At 37.2% G+C, this 23068-nt stretch overlaps 2 protein-coding genes across 26 annotated transcripts in view; one reads left to right on the forward strand and one right to left on the reverse strand.

Moving 5' to 3' along the window:
- Positions 1 to 23068, reverse strand: part of ERCC6L2 (ERCC excision repair 6 like 2) — a 161059-nt gene that overhangs the window by 124060 nt on the left and 13931 nt on the right. The window lies entirely within an intron of this gene.
- The window catches only part of LOC112644596 (uncharacterized), a 36560-nt gene that overhangs the window by 1123 nt on the left and 12369 nt on the right, over positions 1 to 23068 (forward strand). For 8 of the 23 annotated variants that reach the window (XR_007413752.1, XR_003126523.3, XR_003126524.3 and 5 more), the window contains exons 2-5: positions 39 to 105; positions 413 to 535; positions 853 to 1010; positions 6681 to 6849. The gene's annotated coding sequence lies outside the window, so the exon portion shown is untranslated. Of the gene's footprint in view, positions 1 to 38; positions 106 to 409; positions 536 to 852; positions 1011 to 6680; positions 6850 to 7130; positions 7268 to 20795; positions 20983 to 23068 lie in introns of those variants that run through there. The other 15 variants (XR_007413749.1, XR_007413746.1, XR_007413750.1 and 12 more) reach the window with 8 other exon arrangements.

The raw sequence follows: 23068 nt of genomic DNA on the forward strand, positions 1-23068 counted from the left end.
ATGGGAATTGAACGGTTTTTTTTGTGTTCCATCGACAGTTACGGCGATTTGTGTGACGGGCTGTTTTTGTGAAAGCATCGCCAGAACTGCACACACTACTCACGGGTTAGTAGATATCTGATACCTTTCCAGACCTTCCTTATACGTCGATTCATCCATAAGTGGTTTCTGCACCCGTTACAATGTTTTCACATACTGTAGGATGTTTCATTGAGCTAGATTTGCTTGAATGGGCATGTACTGATTTCCTATTGACGCTGTGACAAATCACTACAAATTTTAGTGGCTTTGAACGGCACAAAAGTATTAGGATACACAAATTGATTATTTTACAGTTCTCTAGGTCAATTCTTACTTGGGTTTCATTAGGTTAAAATCAAGTAATTGGCGGGGCTGCGTTCTTTTCCAGCAGAATCCTTTCCTTGCCTTTCTACACATTGCCTGGCGCATGGCCACCTTCTTTCTGTCTTCAAAGCCAGAGTTGTCGCCTCTCTCTGAGCCTGACCTGATCACATCTTCCTCAGATTGGAGCAGGGTAAGATTCTTTAATCTTATGATCACATTGGGTCTACCTGAATTATCCAAAATAATCTTCCCATTTGAAGGTCTGTACCCTCAGTTACATCAGCAAAGGCCTTTTAGCAGGTAGAGTAATATATTCATGGGTTCCAAGGATTAGGATGTGAACATCCTCGGGGGCTCATTATCTGCCTATCAAAGGGTTTAAATGAGGAAAACTATGTTTATTTGCCCTGCCAATAGGTATCTATTCTTTTAGAGATACTAAAAGTTATCAGTATGTTTTCATAGAATCCTTCGTCTAGAATGGCACTTGTTTCTGTTTACCAACAGGTATAAACTTTGTCATCCACTGTGTGTGAGATGCTGGCCCTCACACATGGTTGAGAGGTTATGTCATTTAACCTAATTGCTTCAGCATCTTCACCCATGACAGCAAAGAGGCAAATGACAGTAATCTACATAAAAAAGTATTGTAAGAATTAAACAGGGTAAGTAAAACACCTGAAACAGGACCTGGTTGAGGAAGGAATACGTGGATTGCTATTACTGTTGTTATCAATGGAATGCATCCACTTGAAAGTTGCTTTATGCATAATCATTACTTCATTTTAGTATTTTGGGTAATAGTTGGTAGTACATTATTGCTTAGATTAGAATCTTAGACTGCATCCTAACTTAAAGCACCATGAATTGTAAAGCATATTATTTAGGTACAACTGAAAGAAAGAAAAAACTGCTCATTATATAAATTATAACTTGATTTTTAACATGCATCCTGATACTGGAAATTTTTAAATATAGGGGAAAAATCTGTTTCTTGGAATTGATGTTTTACTTAAACTCTGTTCACATCATCTCTAAAATCAATGGCAATTGGAAATTTCAGCCAAGCTTACTTTTTTCTTTTTAGAACTACCAGAAAAGTTTGTTTTCCTCTACTAAAATAATGAGTTGTATAATACTGTCTTATTTTTTGGGAAGTCTACTGATTTAAGACCTTGATTTTTATTTTTTCTTAAAGGTTTTTTTGTTTGTTTTTGTTTTTGTTTTGTTTTTTGAGAGAGAGAGAGGGAGCACGAGTTGAGGGTGGGACAGAGGGAGAGGGAGAAGCAGGTTCCCAGCAGAGAGCCCAACATGGGGCTCGATCCCTGGACCCTGGGATCATGACCTGAGCTAAAGCCAGATGCTTAACAAACTGAACCACCCAAAAGCTTGATCTTTAAAGGCTGACACCTAAATAGATGTGTTAAAATCAGAAGTAAATTTTTATTTAAATAAAAGAGGGGCACCTGGGTGCCTCATAAAAGTGGGTGTCCTCATATAGAAGAAAGGGCTGGATATGTCTTCATACAGAAGAAGGGGCTGGAGAACTCTGTGGTATCCTCTTAAGAGCACTGAACCTATTCATGAAAGCTCCACATGTATGTATGTCATCCCATTGGGTTTTAGGATTTCAGCATATTAATTTTGAGGGGATACAAACATTCAGAAAACTTTGAACTTTGAAATTTTTAAGTTAGATGACTTTAGGTTGTAGCATTTCTCCCTTGATACAATGTTCCAGCCACTGTGTCAAGGGGAAGAAAGGAAGAATGAAGAAGAGATGAGTAAGAGCAAGGTAGACACTGTAGAAATAGATGTCACCTTTATCAATAAATAATCTATACTTTAGAGTTTAAAAGGCAACATTATTCAACAGTATAAATACACTTAACATGAACTGTACACTTAAAAATGATTAAGAAGGTAAATTGTGTGTGTGTGTGTGTGTGTGTGTGTGTATGTGTGTTTTACTACAATTAAAAAAACAAGACCAAAAACCTAGGTCAACAGAAGGACAATTTAAAGCTTGAGCCAAATGTAATGAAAGACATGTAGTGAAGGGCAGATTAGTGCTAGATATGTGATGATTATTACATCTTGAACCTTCACCAATGCCATTTTACTTCATAGACTCACTGAACATTAAAACTTGAAGAAATCTCTGAGGTCCTCAATGCAATTCTCAAAGATGATAAGATAGTAAGAGAAAGGTTGGTCTCCCAAAATCACAAATAGCAAATAACAAAATCAGGTTTAGAACATAATTCATCATTCTCATTCCAATCTGATAGGTGTCTAAAAATATTCAATAGAATATATTTTAAAATTTGAAAAATTAAAACCTATGATTCTGTTTTTTTGTAATATTCCATATCTCATGTCATGTAATAAGCATAAAAATCCCGCAACAAAACACCAAGACCTGCAGGTTGAAATACTTTTATAAAAATACCCAAAATGTGTTGCTGAGCAAAAAAAGAAAGAAAGAAAAAGGTAAAATATTCATAAGCCAGAAAGGAGGAAACTGAAAACCAGCTTACTAAGCTGACACTTATTCCACTACTGTCCTAGAGGCATTTGCCCATCTCAGTTACAGAAGAGGTCTGAGTTTTACCTGTCTTGTGAAGACAGAAGGCATGGTGTTAAGCTCTCACAAGGTCACAAATTGGAACTGAGACCCTCATTTGAAATCAGAAGGCCTGAAAGGCAACACCCTCAGTGAAATCACTGGGTAAAAGCAAATCTGGAAAGCAGATATGGGGGAGGATGGAGAAGACAGGACTTGTCTCTCTTGGCACATCCTCTTTGGGCAGGGCTGTGTGTGTATGTATGTATGTGTGCCAATTTCCTTTACCATTTTGAAACCACCATGTCCTCAAATGAATTTAGGACTTGAATTCACATGACCTGTATGATCTAGGAAACCCCAAGCCAAGATAATAATATAATGTCAGGTTAATCGCATCCATGTTGGAAGAAGGAAGCAAAGCTTATCCTCTCTAAAGGAAAACATGTTAAAACAAAGATTCCTCAAAGTTTCCAAAGATAAATCCCAAACAATTCACAATTCAAAGACTGCAAAACATGCACAAAACAAGCCACCATGAACAAAAGCCAGCAGGGAAAACATGCAACGGAAATAGACTCTTAGTAATTCAGTTAGTGGAAGTATTAAATACAATTGTTTATGTGTATTTAAAATATTTACTGATATTTTTGAAAATGGAACTGAAAACCTGAAGAGAAAAGACACTGTCAAAATAAATAGATTTATTAAAAGAACTAGAACTTCTGGAAATGAAAATCATAATTATTGAAATTAAAAACTCTAGCGCAAGTTAAACAGCAGATTAAACACACCCTAATAGAGAATTCACGTACTGAAAGATCTAAAGAAATGATTCCAAATGCAGAGCAGAAAGTCAAGTAGATGAAAAATACAAAAGGTTAAGAGAAATGGAGGGTAGAAGTGAATTTCCAGAAGTAATGAATAGAGAGGCTGAGGGGGAAAAAAAAGAAATGACTGCTGAAATCTCAGATTGAGGAATCATAGTGAATTGAGTATACACAAAAAATAATAGTAAAATAAATTAAAAATAAAACAATACTTATATATAAACTATATATATATATATCTTGATAGATACATTGAAGTAAAATTACGGAAGCAACAAAGAATCTTGAAAGTAGCCATTAAAAAGACAAATTAATAGAGCACCTAGGTGACTCAGTTAAGCAGCTGACTCTTGATTTCAGCTCAGGTCATGATCTCAGGGTCCTGGGATGGAGTCCCATATCTGGCTCCATGTTCAGTGGGGAGTCTGCTCATGGATTCTCTCCTCATCTGCCCCTCCCACCACTCTCTCTCTCTCTCTCAAATAAATAAATCTTAAAAAAGATTACCTATCTAGAAGAGAATGACAATTTAACTGATAAAAGTTAACTAACAACAGTTAATAGTAACAAGAAAGCCAGGATATAATGGGATAGTAACCTCAAAGTGCAAAGAAAATAGCTATTAACCTGAATTTTTTATAGTCAGCTAAGCTTTAATAAGAGCAAAATAAGAGTATTTTCAGACAAAACTAAACACACCAATGGACTCTCACTCCAAGACCTTTTTAAGGGTTTTAAAATAACCCCAAATGATCTGAAATGTAAGAATGATTAAACCTAACAAAATGAACAATCATTGACCATAAAACTATAATAACTGGTGATATAATTTGGATATATAAAAATAAAGGGAAATTAGAATATTGGACAGAAATAATTTAAAAATGTGATATCAGTGGAAGGCTAAGGTGTTTGAGCTATTTCTGTTGGAAAAGAGAACAGTAGAGGTAATTTTTACTAAGCAGAGTCTTCACATTAAGTGGCAGAGTATATGTAATGGAATGAATATTAAAAGTATGTATGGTTTCTTAATAAAAATGTGGATAAAAAATTCAATACAAGATAGGAAAGGAGAGGAATAAAGCAAAAACACAATAACAGAAAACACAGAATAGTAAAAGTTCTTGTATTTCAGTAAAAGTAACGTATTAAAATTTTCTGGTAAAAGTGACACTCAGATTGGGCGAAAATTAAATCTAGCTGCATGTCACTTACAAGATACCCAACAAAATAAAGGCAAGGTTGAAAATAAGATAAAAAAATATAACAGAGAAATAGTAGAAAAAAAGTTTAAAAAGCTAAGAATATTAACATCAGATAAAACAAGCTTTAATGTGAAATGCCTTAAGTATCAAGAAATTAAGCACATAAATGGTGAACGTCTTAGTTTGCAAGGGAGGTACAAAGTTTTCAACTTAGTACCACTATTGACAGTCCCATTTGCTTCGACATGGATGTAACTGGAGGGTATTATGCTGAGTGAAGTAAGTCAATTGGAGAAGGACAATCATTATATGGTTTCACCCATACGAGGAATATAAAAAATAGTGAAAGAGATTATAGGGGAAAGGAGAGAAAATGAGTGGGAAAAATTATAGAGACTGAGACAAAACATGAGAAACTCCTAACTCTGGGAAATGAACAAGGGGTAGTGGAAGGGGAGGTGGGTGGGGGGATGGGGTGACTGGGTGACGGGCACTGAGGAGGGCACTTTATGGGATGAGCACCGGGTGTTACACTGTATGTTGGCAAGTCGAACTCCAATAAAAAAGATACATATATATTATGTGTGTGTGTGTGTGTGTGTGTGTGTGTATAAATAAAAGTAAATTAAATAAAATAAAAATTTTAACAAAACCAGTTCCAAATATATGAAGGTTGTCCGAATTTCAAGGGATAAATGATAATTCCACAACATGGCAGGAATTTTTAATAGTCTTCACAGTAATTATAAGACTAAAAATAGAATTGAGCCACACAATTAAGAATCTTGATCTAATAGACATATATAGAACACTCCATTCTATTGTTAGAGAATGAACATCTTCACAAGCACATAAGGAACATCATAAAAATTTACCATGAACTGTGTCATAAAGCAACTCTGAATAGCTTTCCATCAGTCTGATTCATACAGATCATGTTCTGTGATCCCATGAATTAAGTTAGAAGTCAACATTTTAAAAATATTTTTAAGGGGCACCTGAGTGGCTCAGTTGGTTACAGGTCTGCCTTCAGCTCAGGTCATGATCTCTGAGTCCTAGGATCAAACCCCGCATTGGGTTCCCTGCTCAACAGCAAGTCTGCTTGTCCCTTTCCTTCTCCCTCTGCCTCTGTGGTCTCTCTTGCTCTATCTCTCTCAAATAAATAAAATCTTTTAAAATATATTTTTAAAAGATTATATATTTGGAAATTTAAAAACACTTCTAAATAACTTAGGGGTCAGAGTTTTTAAAAGTCATGATGGAAATTAGAGAATAATTGTGAAGCGGAGTTAGAAATACGTTTTTAGGCTCTCAGCTGAAGTCCTAAAATGACAAACCTCACATTTTACTATAAGATAGTCTTCTATATAAGATTTCCAAAGGAAGTCACCAACTTAGATTTTATGATCCTAATGCCTCATCTACATTGAGGATATAAAAGGTTTGGTTGAGAGGGATTAGAAGATGGTAATGGGAGATTAGAGGAAGAGATGGATAAGGCTATTGTAGTGCTAAATCCCACATTTCAAGAGGAGCAAAAGAGGCTTCAGAGGGATCACTTGGCAAGTTTAATACATATTCCCTAGAATTTGTGGGATATGGTGAGCCATTTGTCTCAAACCTTAGAAGTATGAACGATGGGAACTCTGGCTGGCTAACTGCTCTGAAGTAAGAAAAGCTGATGCGTTGGGGACCACCTTATAAAGAATGACAAAAGGATGCACATTTCCGCAGGAGCAGATGTGAGTCTTTGGTGAGAGAAAGCCAGCAGAAACTTCAAGATGACCCTAATCAGGGATCTGGATAGCTGGATGCCTAGGGGTAAAGTACTGACTGACCACAGGAAAGCATCCTGGAAAAGAAAGATGTTTAAGGAGAGCCTGTGCAATTTCATTGCAGATGAGTAAGTCCTTTCCTTTTCCTTACTTTATCTCCTTTTCCCAGGATTGATCCTGGAAGAGTCAGAAGCAGCCCAGTAAGTAGGGGAGGAAGGCAGAAACATAATTCTTATAAAAGAAGCAGTCATCCCTATTTTTTTCACTGCACACAACTCACCTGTAGCAGATATGAGCTCTGGTAGGGAAGAAGTCTGAATGAATATTGAAATCTTGTCATATCACAGTTGACTTAAGTGCTAACCTGAGACTTTCTGCTTATTTGTCTAATGGCTATAACTGACCACAGGACTTTTTATTGAGAAAGACCGAGAAGACTCATGTGACTATTTGAAATTTTCTTTCAAAGGTATGGATAAAAACTAGCTCTCAAAGTGAGTTTGAATGAACAGTGCTGCAGATAAATGAATTTCTATTCTAATTTCATCTCATGGGTTCTATTTCAACATCCATTAGGACTGAATAATAATAGAAATACTGCATATCAAAGTTAGTAAGAAATTAGTACTTAGTGTTAAGAAAATGCTTATATTGAGAAAGAAGAAAAGCTGAATGATCTATGTTTCCAATGTAGGTTACAAAATAATAACTGGTCCTAAAGAAAATAGAAGAAAAATAATGAACATAAATTAATGAAAGAGTAATAAAAAATACAATAGCAATAATAAAGTCAAAAGCTAACTCTGAAAAGAATAATAAAGTAGGCAAACCCCTGGTGAATGCATCAGGTAAAAGAATGAAAACATTAAGAATGAAAAATGGGGGCAGCCCGGGTGGCTCAGCGGTTTAGCACCACCTTCAGCCCAAGGCCTGATCCTGGAGACCTGGGATCGAGTCCCACATGAAGCTACTTACATGGAGCCTGCTTCTCCCTCTGCTTGTGTCTCTATCTTTCTCTCTCTCTGGGTCTCTCATGAATAGATAAATAAAATCTTTAAAAAAAAGAATGAAAAATGGGCAAAACTAAAGATAATTCAAAGATTAGAAAAATATGAGTGTACTCTAAGCAATGTCATGCCAAATTTTTAAATGTATATTCAAAAAGGAAAGGAAACTCTGAAATGGAATTATTAAGAAATAACTTGAGTCAGTAGTTGAAAATACCCCTCCAAGGAAAGACCAGATCCACATGGCTAGAAAGGCAAATTCTACCAAATATTCAAGGGAATAGATAAATTCAGTATTATATAAACTCTTCCAGAGAATAGAAGAAAAACTCCCCAATTAATTTTATCAACTTAGTGAAATTGTAACAGCAAAAGCTAATAAGAACATGACAATTGACAACTACAAACCCACTGTAGTTATGTTGACTGACTGATGCAAAAATTCTAAATGAGGGATGCCTGGATGGCTCAGTGGTTGAGCATCTGCCTTTGGCTCAGAGCGTGATCCTGGGGTCCTGGGATCAAGTCCCACATCAGGCTCCCCACAGGGAGCCTGCTTCTCCCTCTGTCTGTGTCTCTGCCTCTCTCTGTGTATCTCATGAATAAATAAATAACATCTTTTTTAAAAATTCTAAATGAAATACTAGTGAGTCAAATCTATCTAACTTTAAGTAACAACAATAATAATGCATTATGATGAAGTTAATTTAAGTTTATCTCAGGAATGCAAGTATAGTTTCAAATTGGAAAATCCAGTAGTGTAATTGATTAACAGAATAAAGGAGAAAAATTCTAAGATCATATCAAGAGATGAAAAAATCATTTTACAATATTCACCCAAATTATTAGCAAGATAGCAATAGAATAAACTTCCTCAACTTAATAGAGATCTATTCCAAACCTGTAAGAAACACTATACTTAATGGCAAAAAGGTACACACACTCCTTTTAAAACCATGAACACAAAGATATCGCTAATCATCACATCTGTTTAATGTTGATCCTAGTCATTTCAACAATAAAAGGAAACTAGATATAAATTGCAAGATATTGGAAAGGAAGAATCAAAACTTCTATTATTTAAGACAAAATTCTGAGTAGATGGTAGAGTAGGAAGCACCAGGAATCTGTCTCCCCACCTAGGCAATAGCTGAACTTGCAGAATCTGTCTAATGTAGCTATTTTGGAACTGCAGAGTTTGTTGAAGTCTTGCAACTTCCAGGGGAAGACTCAGTTGGTGAGTTGTGGGTAATTTTGGTCAATTTCAGAGGGTAGCCCAGTAGCAGCAACCTATCCACCACCTCAGCCACTAACTGGTAGTTGTGCATGTGTTCCTCAAGCTGCTTTTTGTCCACTCTAGTAAGAACTAGAGTGGACAAAAAGAATCTGTGTTCTGATTGATGATTACTGCTTCCAATCACAGAAGCACAAAGAGGAAGCAGCCATTGTTGCACCTACCCTCCTTGTTGCAAGCCTCTCCCTCTCTGGCTGAAGTGATAGCCAAGGTATTTAAAGGGTCAACCATCCTTTTTCCCCTGCTTCATTTTTTCTCTTTTGGGAGCCAGACATTAAAGAGTAGGATGTTCAAAAACAACTGCAGAAATGGAGAAAATTGGAAAGTGACCACACATACCCAGGGAAAGGTTCTATAGGCAGTTATATAATAATAGTTGGAAACTTCAACACCCCATTCACAATAATGGATAGAACAATCAGACAGAAGATAAGTAAGGACTTAATACAATAAACCAACTAGATGTAGCAGACACGAAGAACTCTGTCCAACAACAACAACATATACACTCATCTCGAGTGCATATGGGATGTTTTCCAGGATGGACCACATGTTAGGCCACAAATTCTCAAAAGATTAAAAAGATGGATATCATACAAAGTATGATACAAAGTATCTTCTCTGACCAAAATAGAATGAAGTTAGAAACTGGTAACAAAAACAAAACTGGAAAATTCACAAAATGGTGGAAATTAAACAATATACTTTTGAACAACCAATGGATCAAAAAAGAAATAATAAGGAAAATTAGAAAATCCTTAGATGATAATAAAAACAAAATACACAATGTACCAAAACTTACGGAATGCTTCAAAGCCAGTGCTAAGCAGGAAATTTATAGCTATAAATGCTTACGTTAAAAAATAAATCTCAACAACTTTACAACTTATAGAACTAGAAATAAGAAAAAACTAAACCCAAAACTAGCAACAACAACAACAACAACAAAAGGAAATAAAACTTAGAGTGGAAGTACACAAAAAAGAAAATTAAAAAAATAGAGAAAATGAAAACAACAAAAAAATTAGCCTCTTCAAAAGACCAATAAAATTGACAAACTATTAGCTAGATGAACTAAAAAAAAAGAAAATTCAGTAAAATCAGAAATGAAAGTGGTGACAATACTACCAATTCTACAGAAATAAAAAAGATTATAAGAGAGTACTATGATATGTATGCCAAAAATTGGATTAAACTACATGAAATGAACAAATTCCTAAAAACACAGAACTTACTCAGACTAAATCATGAAGAAATTGAAAATCTGAACCGACCTTTAATCAGTAAAGAGATTGAAGCAGTAATCAAAATCTCCCAACAGAGGAAAGTCCTGGACCTGATGGTTTCACTGGTGAATTCTGTCAAACATTTAAAGAAGTACTAATACCAATTCTTCTCAAATTTTTCTAAAAAACTGAAGAGGAAGGAACACTTCCTAACTCTATGGGGCCAGCATAACTTTAATACCAAAGCCAAATAGTCACTATAAGAAAAGAAAACTATAGGCGAAATCCCTATAAATGTTAGTGCAGAAATCCTCAACAAGATACTAGCAAACAGGATTCAGCAGCATATTAAAAGGATTATATATGACTAAGTGGAATTTACTCCTGGAATGCAAGGATGATTCAATACATAAAATTTGATCTGTGTAATACTCCCCCATGAACAACATGAAGAAAAAAAACACATGATAATCTCAATTGATGCAGAAAAAGCTTTTGACAACATTCAACAGCCTTTCGTGATTAGAAAGAACAGCCAGTAAATTAGGGATAGAAGGAAACTACTTCAACATACTAAAACCCTTTCATGGAAAATCCTCAGTATATATCATAATGGTGAAAGACTGAATACTTTTCCTCTATCAGGAACAAGGAAAGTATGCTCACTCTCAGCACTTCCATTCAAGATAGTACTGGAAGTTTTAACCAGAGCAATTAAGCAAGAAAAAGACGTAAAAGGAATCCAAAAGGAAAAGGAAGGGGGGGAGGAGCAAGATGGCGGAAGAGTAGGGTCTCCAAATCACCTGTCTCCACCAAATTACCTAGAAAACCTTCCAATCATCCTGAAAATCTATGAATTTGGCCTGAGAATTAAAGAGAGACCAGCTGGAATGCAACAGTGAGAAGAGTTCGCACTTCTATCAAGGTAGGAAGACGGGGAAAAAGAAGTAAAGAAACAAAGGCCTCCAAGGGGGAGGGGCCCGCGAGGAGCCGGGCTGAGGCCGGGGCGAGTGTCCCCAGGACAGGAGAGCCCCGTCCCGGAGGAGCAGGAGCTGCACCGACCTTCCCGGGCGGAGAGGGGCTCGCGGGGAGGTGGAGCAGGACCCAGGAGGGAGGGGATGCCCTCGGGTTCCCCGGGACAGTAACAGAGCAACTGTGCGCCCAGGAGAGTGCGCCGAGCTCCCTAAGGGCTGCAGCGCGCATGGCGGGGCCTGCGGGACCCGGAGCAGCTCGGAGGGGCTCGGGCGGCGGCTCCGCGGAGGGGGCTGCGCGGCCCCGGGAGCAGCTCGGAGGGGCTCGGGCGGAGGAAGAGGCTCCGTGCGGAGGGGCCTGCGCGGTTCCAGGAGCAGCTCGGGGAGGCTCGGGCGGCGGCTCCGCGGAGGGGGCTGCGTGGCCCGGGAGCGCGAATCCACCAGCGCAGGCCCCGGAGCACAGGGCGCCGGGACACAGCCCAGGATCCGGCCTCCCCCGGGACAGGCAGAGGCCGGGAGGGCCCAGGACAGCAAGGACGCTCCTGCTCCGAGCTAAGCAGATCAGCGGCCCCGCCCCAGAGCCTCCAGGCCCTGCAGACGGAGTTCCTGCCGGAGCTGAATCCAGGTTTCCAGACCTGGCCCCGCCACTGGGGCTGTTCCTCCTGCGGCCTCACGGGGTAAACAACCCCCACTGAGCCCTGCACCAGGCAGGGGCACAGCAGCTCCCCCAACTGCTAACACCTGAAAATCAGCACAACAGGCCCCTCCCCCAGAACACCAGCTAGACTGACAACTTCCAGGAGAAGCCAAGGGACTTAAAGTACACAGAATCAGAAGATACTCCCCGGTGGTTCTTTTTTTGTTGTTGTTGTTTTTTTGTTTTGTTTTGATTTTTGATTTGTTTCCTTCCCCCACCCCCTTTTTTTTCTCCTTTCTTTTTCTTTCTCTTTTTCTTCTCTTTTTTTTTTTTCGTTTTTTTTTTTTCTTCCCTTTTTTTTCTCTTTCTCTTTTCTTTACTTCTTTCTTTCCTCTCTTTTTCTCTTATTCCCAATACAACTTGCTTTGGCCACTCTGCACTGAGCAAAATGACTAGAAGGAAAACCTCACCTCAAAAGAAAACCTCACCTCAAAAGAAAGAATCAGAAACAGTCCTCTCTCCCACAGAGTTACAAAATCTGGATTACAATTCAATGTCAGAAAGCCAATTCAGAAGCACTATTATACAGCTACTGGTGGCTCTAGAAAAAAGTATAAAGGACTCAAGAGACTTCATGACTGCAGAATTTAGAGCTAATCAGGCAGAAATTAAAAATCAATTGAATGAGATGCAATCCAAACTAGAAGTCCTAACGACGAGGGTTAACGAGGTGGAAGAACGAGTGAGTGACATAGAAGACAAGTTGATAGCAAAGAGGGAAACTGAGGAAAAAAGAGACAAACAATTAAAAGACCATGAGGATAGATTAAGGGAAATAAACGACAGCCTGAGAAAGAAAAACCTACGTTTAATTGGGGTTCCCTAGGGCGCCGAAAAGGACAGAGGGCCAGAATATGTATTTGAACAAATTCTAGCTGAAAACTTTCCTAACTTGGGAAGGGAAACAGGCATTCAGATCCAGGAAATAGAGAGATCCCCCCCTAAAATCAATAAAAACCGTTCAACACCTCGACATTTAATAGTGAAGCTTGCAAATTCCAAAGATAAAGAGAAGATCCTTAAAGCAGCAAGAGACAAGAAATCCCTGACTTTTATGGGGAGGAGTATTAGGGTAACAGCAGACCTCTCCACAGAGACCTGGCAGGCCAGAAAGGGCTGGCAGGATATATTCAGGGTCCTAAATGAAAAGAACATGCAACCAAGAATACTTTATCCAGCAAGGCTCTCATTCAAAATGGAAGGAGAGATAAAGAGCTTCCAAGACAGGCAGCAACTAAAAGAATATGTGACCTCCAAACCAGCTCTGCAAGAAATTTTAAGGGGGACTCTTAAAATTCCCCTTTAAGAAGAAGTTCAGTGGAACAGTCACAAAAACAAGGACTGAATAGATATCATGATGACACTAAACTCATATCTCTCAATAGTAACTCTGAATGTGAACGGGCTTAATGACCCCATCAAAAGGCGCAGGGTTTCAGACTGGATAAAAAAGCAGGACCCATCTATTTGCTGTCTACAAGAGACTCATTTTAGACAGAAGGACACCTACAGCCTGAAAATAAAAGGTTGGAGAACCATTTACCATTCGAATGGTCCTCAAAAGAAAGCAGGGGTAGCCATCCTTATATCAGATAAACTAAAATTTACCCCAAAGACTGTAGTGAGAGATGAAGAGGGACACTATATCATACTTCAAGGATCTATTCAACAAGAGGACTTAACAATCCTCAATATATATGCCCCGAATGTGGGAGCTGCCAAATATATCAATCAATTATTAACCAAAGTGAAGAAATACTTAGATAATAATACACTTATACTTGGTGACTTCAATCTAGCTCTTTCTATACTCGATAGGTCTTCTAAGCACAACATCTCCAAAGAAACGAGAGCTTTAAATGATACACTGGACCAGATGGATTTCACAGATATCTACAGAACTTTACATCCAAACTCAACTGAATACACATTCTTCTCAAGCGCATATGGAACTTTCTCCAGAATAGACCACATATTGGGTCACAAATCGGGTCTGAACCGATACCAAAAGATTGGGATTGTCCCCTGCATATTCTCAGACCATAATGCCTTGAAATTAGAACTAAATCACAACAAGAAGTTTGGAAGGACCTCAAACACGTGGAGGTTAAGGACCATCCTGCTAAAAGATAAAAGGGTCAACCAGGAAATTAAGGAAGAATTAAAAAGATTCATGGAAACTAATGAGAATGAAGATACAACCGTTCAAAATCTTTGGGATGCAGCAAAAGCAGTCCTAAGGGGGAAATACATCGCAATACAAGCATCCATTCAAAAACTGGAAAGAACTCAAATACAATAGCTAACCTTACACATAAAGGAGCTAGAGAAAAAACAGCAAATAGATCCTACACCCAAGAGAAGAAGGGAGTTAATAAAGATTCGAGCAGAACTCAACGAAATCGAGACCAGAAGAACTGTGGAACAGATCAACACAACCAGGAGTTGGTTCTTTGAAAGAATTAACAAGATAGATAAACCATTAGCCAGCCTTATTAAAAAGAAGAGAGAGAAGACTCAAATTAATAAAATCATGAATGAGAAAGGAGAGATCACTACCAACAACAAGGAAATACAAACGATTTTAAAAACATATTATGAACAGCTATACGCCAATAAATTAGGCAATCTAGGAGAAATGGACGCATTCCTGGAAAGCCACAAACTACCAAACCTGGAACAGGAAGAAATAGAAAACCTGAACAGGCCAATAACCAGGGAGGAAATTGAAGCAGTCATCAAAAACCTCCCAAGACACAAGAGTCCAGGGCCAGATGGCTTCCCAGGGGAATTTTATCAAACGTTTAAAGAAGAAACCATACCTATTCTCCTAAAGCTGTTTGGAAAGATAGAAAGAGATGGAGTACTTCCAAATTCGTTCTATGAGGCCAGCATCACCTTAATTCCAAAACCAGACAAAGACCCCCCCAAAAAGGAGAATTACAGACCAATATCCCTGATGAACATGGATGCAAAAATTCTCAACAAGATACTGGCCAATAGGATCCAACAGTACATTAAAAAAATTATTCACCATGACCAAGTAGGATTTATCCCTGGGACACAAGGCTGGTTCAACACCCGTAAAACAATCAATGTGATTCATCATATCAGCAAGAGAAAAACCAAGAACCATATGATCCTCTCATTGGATGCAGAGAAAGCATTTGACAAAATACAGCATCCATTCCTGATCAAAACTCTTCAGAGTGTAGGGATAGAGGGAACATTCCTCGACATCTTAAAAGCCATCTATGAAAAGCCCACAGCAAATATCATTCTCAATGGGGAAGCACTGGGAGCCTTTCCCCTAAGATCAGGAACAAGACAGGGATGTCCACTCTCACCACTGCTGTTCAGCATAGTACTGGAAGTCCTAGCCTCAGTAATCAGACAACAAAAAGACATTAAAGGCATTCAAATTGGCAAAGAAGAAGTCAAACTCTCCCTCTTCACCGATGACATGATACTCTACATAGAAAACCCAAAAGTCTCCACCCCAAGATTGCTAGAACTCATACAGCCATTCGGTAGCGTGGCAGGATACAAAATCAATGCCCAGAAGTCAGTGGCATTTCTATACACTAACAATGAGACTGAAGAAAGAGAAATTAAGGAGTCAATCCCATTTACAATTGCACCCAAAAGTATAAGATACCTAGGAATAAACCTAACCAAAGATGTAAAGGATCTATACCCTGAAAACTGTAGAACACTTCTGAAAGAAATTGAGGAAGACACAAAGAGATGGAAAAATATTCCATGCTCATGGATTGGCAGAATTAATATTGTGAAAATGTCAATGTTACCCAGGGCAATATACACGTTTAATGCAATCCCTATCAAAATACCATGGACTTTCTTCAGAGAGTTAGAACAAATTATTTTAAGATTTGTGTGGAATCAGAAAAGACCCCAAATAGCCAGGGGAATTTTAAAAAAGAAAACCATATCTGGGGGCATCACAATGCCAGATTTCAGGTTGTACTACAAAGCTGTGGTCATCAAGACAGTGTGGTACTGGCACAAAAACAGACACATAGATCAGTGGAACAGAATAGAGAATCCAGAAGTGGACCCTGAACTTTATGGGCAACTAATATTCGATAAAGGAGGAAGACTATCCATTGGAAGAAAGACAGTCTCTTCAATAAATGGTGCTGGGAAAATTGGACATCCACATGCAGAAGAATGAAACTAGACCACTCTCTTTCACCATACACAAAGATAAACTCAAAATGGATGAAAGATCTAAATGTGAGACAAGATTCCATCAAAATCCTAGAGGAGAACACAGGCAACACCCTTTTTGAACTCGGCCATAGTAACTTCTTGCAAGATACATCCACGAAGGCAAAAGAAACAAAAGCAAAAATGAACTATTGGGACTTCATCAAGATAAGAAGCTTTTGCACAGCAAAGGATACAGTCAACAAAACTCAAAGACAACCTACAGAATGGGAAAAGATATTTGCAAATGACATATCAGATAAAGGGCTAGTTTCCAAGATCTATAAAGAACTTCTTAAACTCAACACCAAAGAAACAAACAATCCAATCATGAAATGGGCAAAAGACATGAACAGAAATCTCACAGAGGAAGACATAGACATGGCCAACATGCACATGAGAAAATGCTCTGCATCACTTGCCATCAGGGAAATACAAATCAAAACCACAATGAGATACCACCTCACACCAGTGAGAATGGGGAAAATTAACAAGGCAGGAAACAACAAATGTTGGAGAGGATGTGGAGAAAAGGGAACCCTCATACACTGATGGTGGGAATGTGAACTGGTGCAGCCACTCTGGAAAACTGTGTGGAGGTTCCTCAATCAGTTAAAAATAGACCTGCCCTACGACCCAGCAATTGCACTGTTGGGGATTTACCCCAAAGATACAAATGCAATGAAAGGCCGGGACACCTGCACCCTGATGTTTATAGCAGCAATGTCCACAATAGCCAAACTGTGGAAGGAGCCTCGGTGTCCATCGAAAGATGAATGGATAAAGAAGATGTGGTTTATGTATACAATGGAATATTACTCAGCTATTAGAAATGACAAATACCCACCATTTGCTTCAACGTGGATGGAACTGGAGGGTATTATGCTGAGTGAAGTAAGCCAGTTGGAGAAGGACAAACATTATATGTTCTCATTCATTTGGGGAATATAAATAATAGTGAAAGGGAATATAAGGGAAGGGGGAAGAAATGTGTGGGAAATATCAGAAAGGGAGACAGAACGTAAAGACTGCTAACTCTGGGAAACGAACTAGGGGTGGTGGAAGGGGAGGAGGGCGGGGGGTGGGAGTGAATGGGTGACGGGCACTGGGGGTTATTCTGTATGTTAGTAAATTGAACACCAATAAAAAATAAATTAAAAAAATAATAATAAAATAAAAAAAAGGAAAAGGAAGAAGTAAAATTATTTGTTTGCAAGTGATAGGCCCTTATATATAAGAAACCCTTAAACACCACCAAAAAAAAAAAAAAAAAGGCTGCTAGAACTAATAAATGAATTCAGCAAAATAGCAGGATACAAAGTCAATATAAAAAATTACTTGTATTTTTATACACATGAACAATCTACAAAGTAAATTACAAAACAGTTTTTAAGATTGTATTTATTTATTTTACAGAGCACAGCAGGGGGAGCAGGAGGGAGAGGGAGAAACAGCCTTCCTGGTGAGGAAGGAGCCCAATGTGGGGCTCAATCCCCGCAGACACTTAAATAACTGAGCCACGCAGGCACCCCAAAAAATATTTCTATTTACAATACCATCAGAAAGTACAAAATATTTAGGAATTAACCAAGGAGATGATGGACTATACACTGAAAACTATAAAACATTTCTGAAAGAAATTAAGACAAACAAATGGAAACACTGCCCATGTTCATGGTTTAGAAGACTTAATATTGTTAAGATGAAATAGTACCCAAAGTGATACACAGATTGAATTATAATCTTTATCAAAATATCAATGGGTTTTTTTTTTTGTTTGCAGAAATAGAAAACCCATCCCAAAATTCATATAGAATTTCAAGGTACCCATAATAGCCAAATAATCTTGAAAAGAAGAACAAAGCTGGAAGGCTCACGCTTCCTGATTTCAAAACTTACTACAAATCTACAATAATCATAACAGTGTTACTGTCAAAACAGACATGTAGATCAATGGAATAGAATTTAAAGTCAATAAATGAACCCTCACATATGATGGTCAAATGATTTTCAACAAGGATGCCAAGACTATTCAATAGGAAAAGGACAATCTTTTCAACAAATGGTGCTAGGAAAACTAGATATCCACATGCAAAAAATGAAGTTGAACCTTTACCTAATACCATATATAAAGATTCACTCAAGGGGCACCTGGGTGGCTCAATTGGTTAAGCATTTGCCTTCAGTTCAGGTCATGATCCCAGGGTCCTGAGATGGAGTCCCGCATCTGGCTCCCTGCTCAGTGGGGAGTCAGCTTCTCCCTTTGCCCCTCCCCCTGCTTGTGCACACTCTCTCTCTCTCTCTGCCAAACAAATCAAATATTAAAAAAAATAAAAATTCACTCAAAATGGATTCAGGACATAAATGTAGAACTTAATAAAACTCTTAGAAAAAAACAATAAAATTTCCACAACATTGGATTTGTCCATAATTTCTTGGATATGACACCAAAAGCACAAATAACAAAAGAAAAAAGAGACAAATTGGACTTCATGAAAATTTTGTGCATCAGAAGACTATTACAGAGTAAAAAGACAACTCAGAGAATGGGAGAAAATATTTACAAATCATATATCTGATAAGAGATTAATATCCAGAATACATAGAGAATTTATAAAAATCAAAAGCAAAAAATAAACTGATTTAAAAAGGACAAAGGACTTGAATAGACATTTCTCCAAAGAAGATACACAGATGGCCATAAAAAGTACATAAAAAGATGCTCAAAATCTTTAATCATTAGGGAAATGTAAATCATACCCATTGTAATTGTTCATTAACAAAAAATAGCAATTGTTGGAGAGGATGGGAGAAATGTAACTTTGGAGTCCTACTGGTGGGAGTGTAAAATTGTATAGCCACTGTAGAAGACACTGTGACAGTGCCTCAAAAAATTAAAAAAATAGAATTACCACATGATCCAGTATTTCTGCTTCTAGGAATATACCCCAAAGAATTGAGAACATGGTCTCAAAGACATTTTTACACAGATGTTTATAGGCATTATGGACAAGCTAAAATGTGAAAGCAACCCAAGTGTCCATTGATCAACAAATGGATAAGCAAAACATGGTATATACATACAATGGAATATTATTCCACCTTAAAAAAGAAGGAAATTCTGCAACATTCTACAGCATTGATGAAGCTTGAGGACATTGAGTTGAGTGACATAAGCCATTTACAAAAAGTCAAATATTATATGGTTCCACTAATATAAGGTATTTAGTGTAGTCAAAATTTAGTGTAGTCAAAATCATGTAGTATTTTAGTGTATATACATACAATGGAATATTATTCCACCTTAAAAAAGAAGGAAATTCTGCAACATTCTACAGCATTGATGAAGCTTGAGGACATTGAGTTGAGTGACATAAGCCATTTACAAAAAGTCAAATATTATATGGTTCCACTAATATAAGGTATTTAGTGTATTTTGTAACAGTGCTGTTCAGGGGCTGGGGGAGGGAAGAATGGGGAGTAATAGTTTAGTAGGTATAGACTTCAGTATTATAAGATGATAAGAGTCATGGAGATGGTTGGTGGTGATGGTTGTACAACAATATGATTGTATTTAATGCCACTGAACAGTGCACTTAAAAACAGTTAATATGGGGATCCCTGGGTGGCACAGCAGTTTGGCACCTGCCTTTGGCCCAGGGCATGATCCTGGAGACCCGGGATCGAGTCCCATGTTGGGCTCCCGGCATGGAGCCTGCTTCTCCCTCTGCCTGTGTCTCTGCCTCTCTCTCTCTTTCTCTCTATGTCTATCATGAATAAATAAATAAAATCTTAAAGAAAAACAGTTAATATGGTAAATTTTATGTTACATGTATTTCATCACAATAAGAAAAAGAAAAAAAACTGCTGTTATTTACAAACAATATGAACATTTACATGAAAAAGAGAATATGAAGATATAATTTTAGAATAAAAGAGTTAAACAAGGTTTGTGGGAACAAGTGCAATTTATAAAAATCAACTGTATTCCTATACACTAAAAATACAAGCTAGAAAACATAATTTTTAAAGTTACTATTTATAGTAGCAACCAAAAATATATGAGAACAACTAATAATTATCTTTTAAAATGCCTGCAAGATATTTATAGAGGGTATATTAAAATTTTATTGGAAATCTACATAAATGAAGAGATATACTATGTCCACAGTATGAAAATTTAATACGATAAAAATGTTAGCTCTCCCTCAATGCAATTCCCTTTCAAGTTACTGCAAAAATTTTTCCCCTTGTCAAAGGAACTACAAAGCAGATGTGTAGGGGCACCTGGGTGGCACAGTCGTTTAAGCATCTGTCTGACTCTTGATTTTGTTTCAGGTCATGATCTCAGGGTCATGAGATCAAACTCCATGTGGGGTTCCACACTCAGTAGGTAGTCTGCTTCTCTCTCTCTCTCTCTCTCTCCCTCTGCCCCTCCCCCACTTATACTCACTCTCCGTCTCTCTCTCAAATAAATAAATAAAGGGGAAATGTAAAGTGCCAAGAGTAAGATGATTTTGATAAAATATCAAGGAAATGAGGAACTATTCAATAAATAACTTCAATATTGGAACAATTGATTTTTCACAGGGAAGGGAAATGGACTTGAATTTTTTTTAAAAATATTTTTTTTTATTTATTCATGAGAGACACAGAGAGAGGCAGAGACATAGGCAGAGGGAGAAGCAGACTCCTTGCAGAGAGCCTGATGCAGAACTCGATCCCAGGACCACAGGATCACACCCCGAGCTGAAAGCAGACTTCCAACCACTGAACCACCCAGGCGTCCCTGGACTTGAATTTTTATCTAATGCTACATAAAAAGTCAAATTCGAAGTAAGTGGAAAACCAAGTGTTATATTCAAAACTTTAAAAATTTTTAGAAAGTTTTAAGTTTAGAAATAAAGACAAAAAAACACCAACCCAACAGATTATTTTTCACATAATCAAAATTTCTAGTCAGCCTGGTACAGCTATCAAATACCAAATGAGTGGAGGAGTAATAAAAAGATAAGGAAGTAGTATAATTATACCACCTGTAGCTCTGCATACAGGCAAGTGCCTTACAAGTCATGCATTTATGTGACTATATTTTATTGTTTAAAGGTCAAATATTGCAGGTTAATGATGCATATATGGTTATGTCTGAAGTACTTCTTTTAGCATACTTTAATGTAAGATTTTAACAATGATCAAATAAAAGAGCTATGAACATGAAATGCTTATAAAAGACCTTTATCATAAACAAGTAACTTATTATGAAAACAATCAGCATAAAACCGTAGTATCTATACAAGAACGTGCTACTCACATTTTAAGTTAGCATGATAGGAATGACATAGTTGCTTAAAACTAGAATGTATAAAAAAAAACTAGAATGTATATAAACAGTTAATATTGTTTTAATCAAATACAGAATTAATTGCATGACATTTTAAATGCCAAAACTAACTTTTAAAAACTAAATTAAAAATTGAATACAATTTCAGATAAAATATTGAAAACAATACTTGGACTATCTCCTTTCACTCATTTACCTAAAAGTGTTGCAGCATAGAAAATTAGCTGATAGAAGTACCATAAGAAAAACTTTTTGCCAACTACAAAAATACTAATGAAGATGTCTTTTTCCAAGGAATTAAGTAAACTCTAAAACTCCATTACATTTCATAGTAGAATCTTTTTACCCCAAAGATTCCAGTTAAAGGAATGGGAATTATATTTGAATAACATCTAGAAAATGCAAAAAATGTACCTTTACTTTCACTAGGCAAGATAGAAATATTAAATATCTGGCTTACATTAAAAATTGTAGGTTGAAAATGTTTCCAGGGCAGCCCCGGTGGCGCAGCGGTTTAGCGCCGCCTGCAGCCCAGGGCGTGATCCTGGAGACCCGGGATCGAGTCCCACGTCGGGCTCCTGCATGGAGCCTGCTTCTCCCTCTGCCTGTGTCTCTGTCTCTCTCTCTCTCTCTCTCTCATGAATAAATGAATAAGAATCTTAAAAAAAAAAAAAAAAAAAAAAAGGAAAAGGTTTCCAGTCTTTACCCTAGGGTGAAAAATGTTTTCAGATTACATGATTTGTAGGGTCCATTTCAAGTCTAAAATTCAATGTAATTTCTATAAAAGATAACTTTTCCGTAAGTTGTTGTAGACCACATCACTTAATTTGTGACTTTACCTGGATTTTCATTAATTAAATTCTTTAAACAAAGCAACTGTTTCAAAAGAGAATTTATATACATAGTTTAAAATGTTAAAACTCACATCTTTAAAAGTATGCCTATGTACTTTATAAAGATGGTTGCCAACGTTTTACTTTTCAAATGTTCCCGAAGGGAGTGATATCTTAGGAACCATGAAACAATAGTAAAAGGGAATGCTGTGGTCATTACAGGATGTGCAGACTTGAATGGGAGTTTATGTGGAAAGCAAATATAATATTGTGCTTCCTTCATAAGTGTCATTTTAACATTGCCCTATATTCATCAATGCATTTGAATGAGATGGCATGATCTGGGAATTGACACTGTTTGGTTAATAAAAAATTAACTCTAGGAACTAATTAAAACAGGGAAATATGAAAAGCATGTAAAAGTTAAATGAGTTTATTTTTAAAATGGATACTATTTTTGTTAATATAAAGCAACTCTTTCAGGGGAACTGCTGTCTCCAATTTATGCATAGATTATTTGACAGGCTGGTTGAAATATTCCATACCACTTTTGCACAGTAGAAATGCAAACTCAAAGAATTCATATTTCCAAGACTGTTAGCACCTTCTCAAATTTCAAGAATTTATTCAATTTCTATAGAAAAACATGACCTTTATTTTTCTTACTGTTAGTTATTTATATAGTTCATTCTACAGATTCTTAGTATCTAACAATCTGCAATAATTGTGTCATCCAAAGCATTTTTTA

This window comes from Canis lupus, chromosome 1, assembly GCF_003254725.2.
Source record: "Canis lupus dingo isolate Sandy chromosome 1, ASM325472v2, whole genome shotgun sequence".
Taxonomy (NCBI): domain Eukaryota; kingdom Metazoa; phylum Chordata; class Mammalia; order Carnivora; family Canidae; genus Canis; species Canis lupus.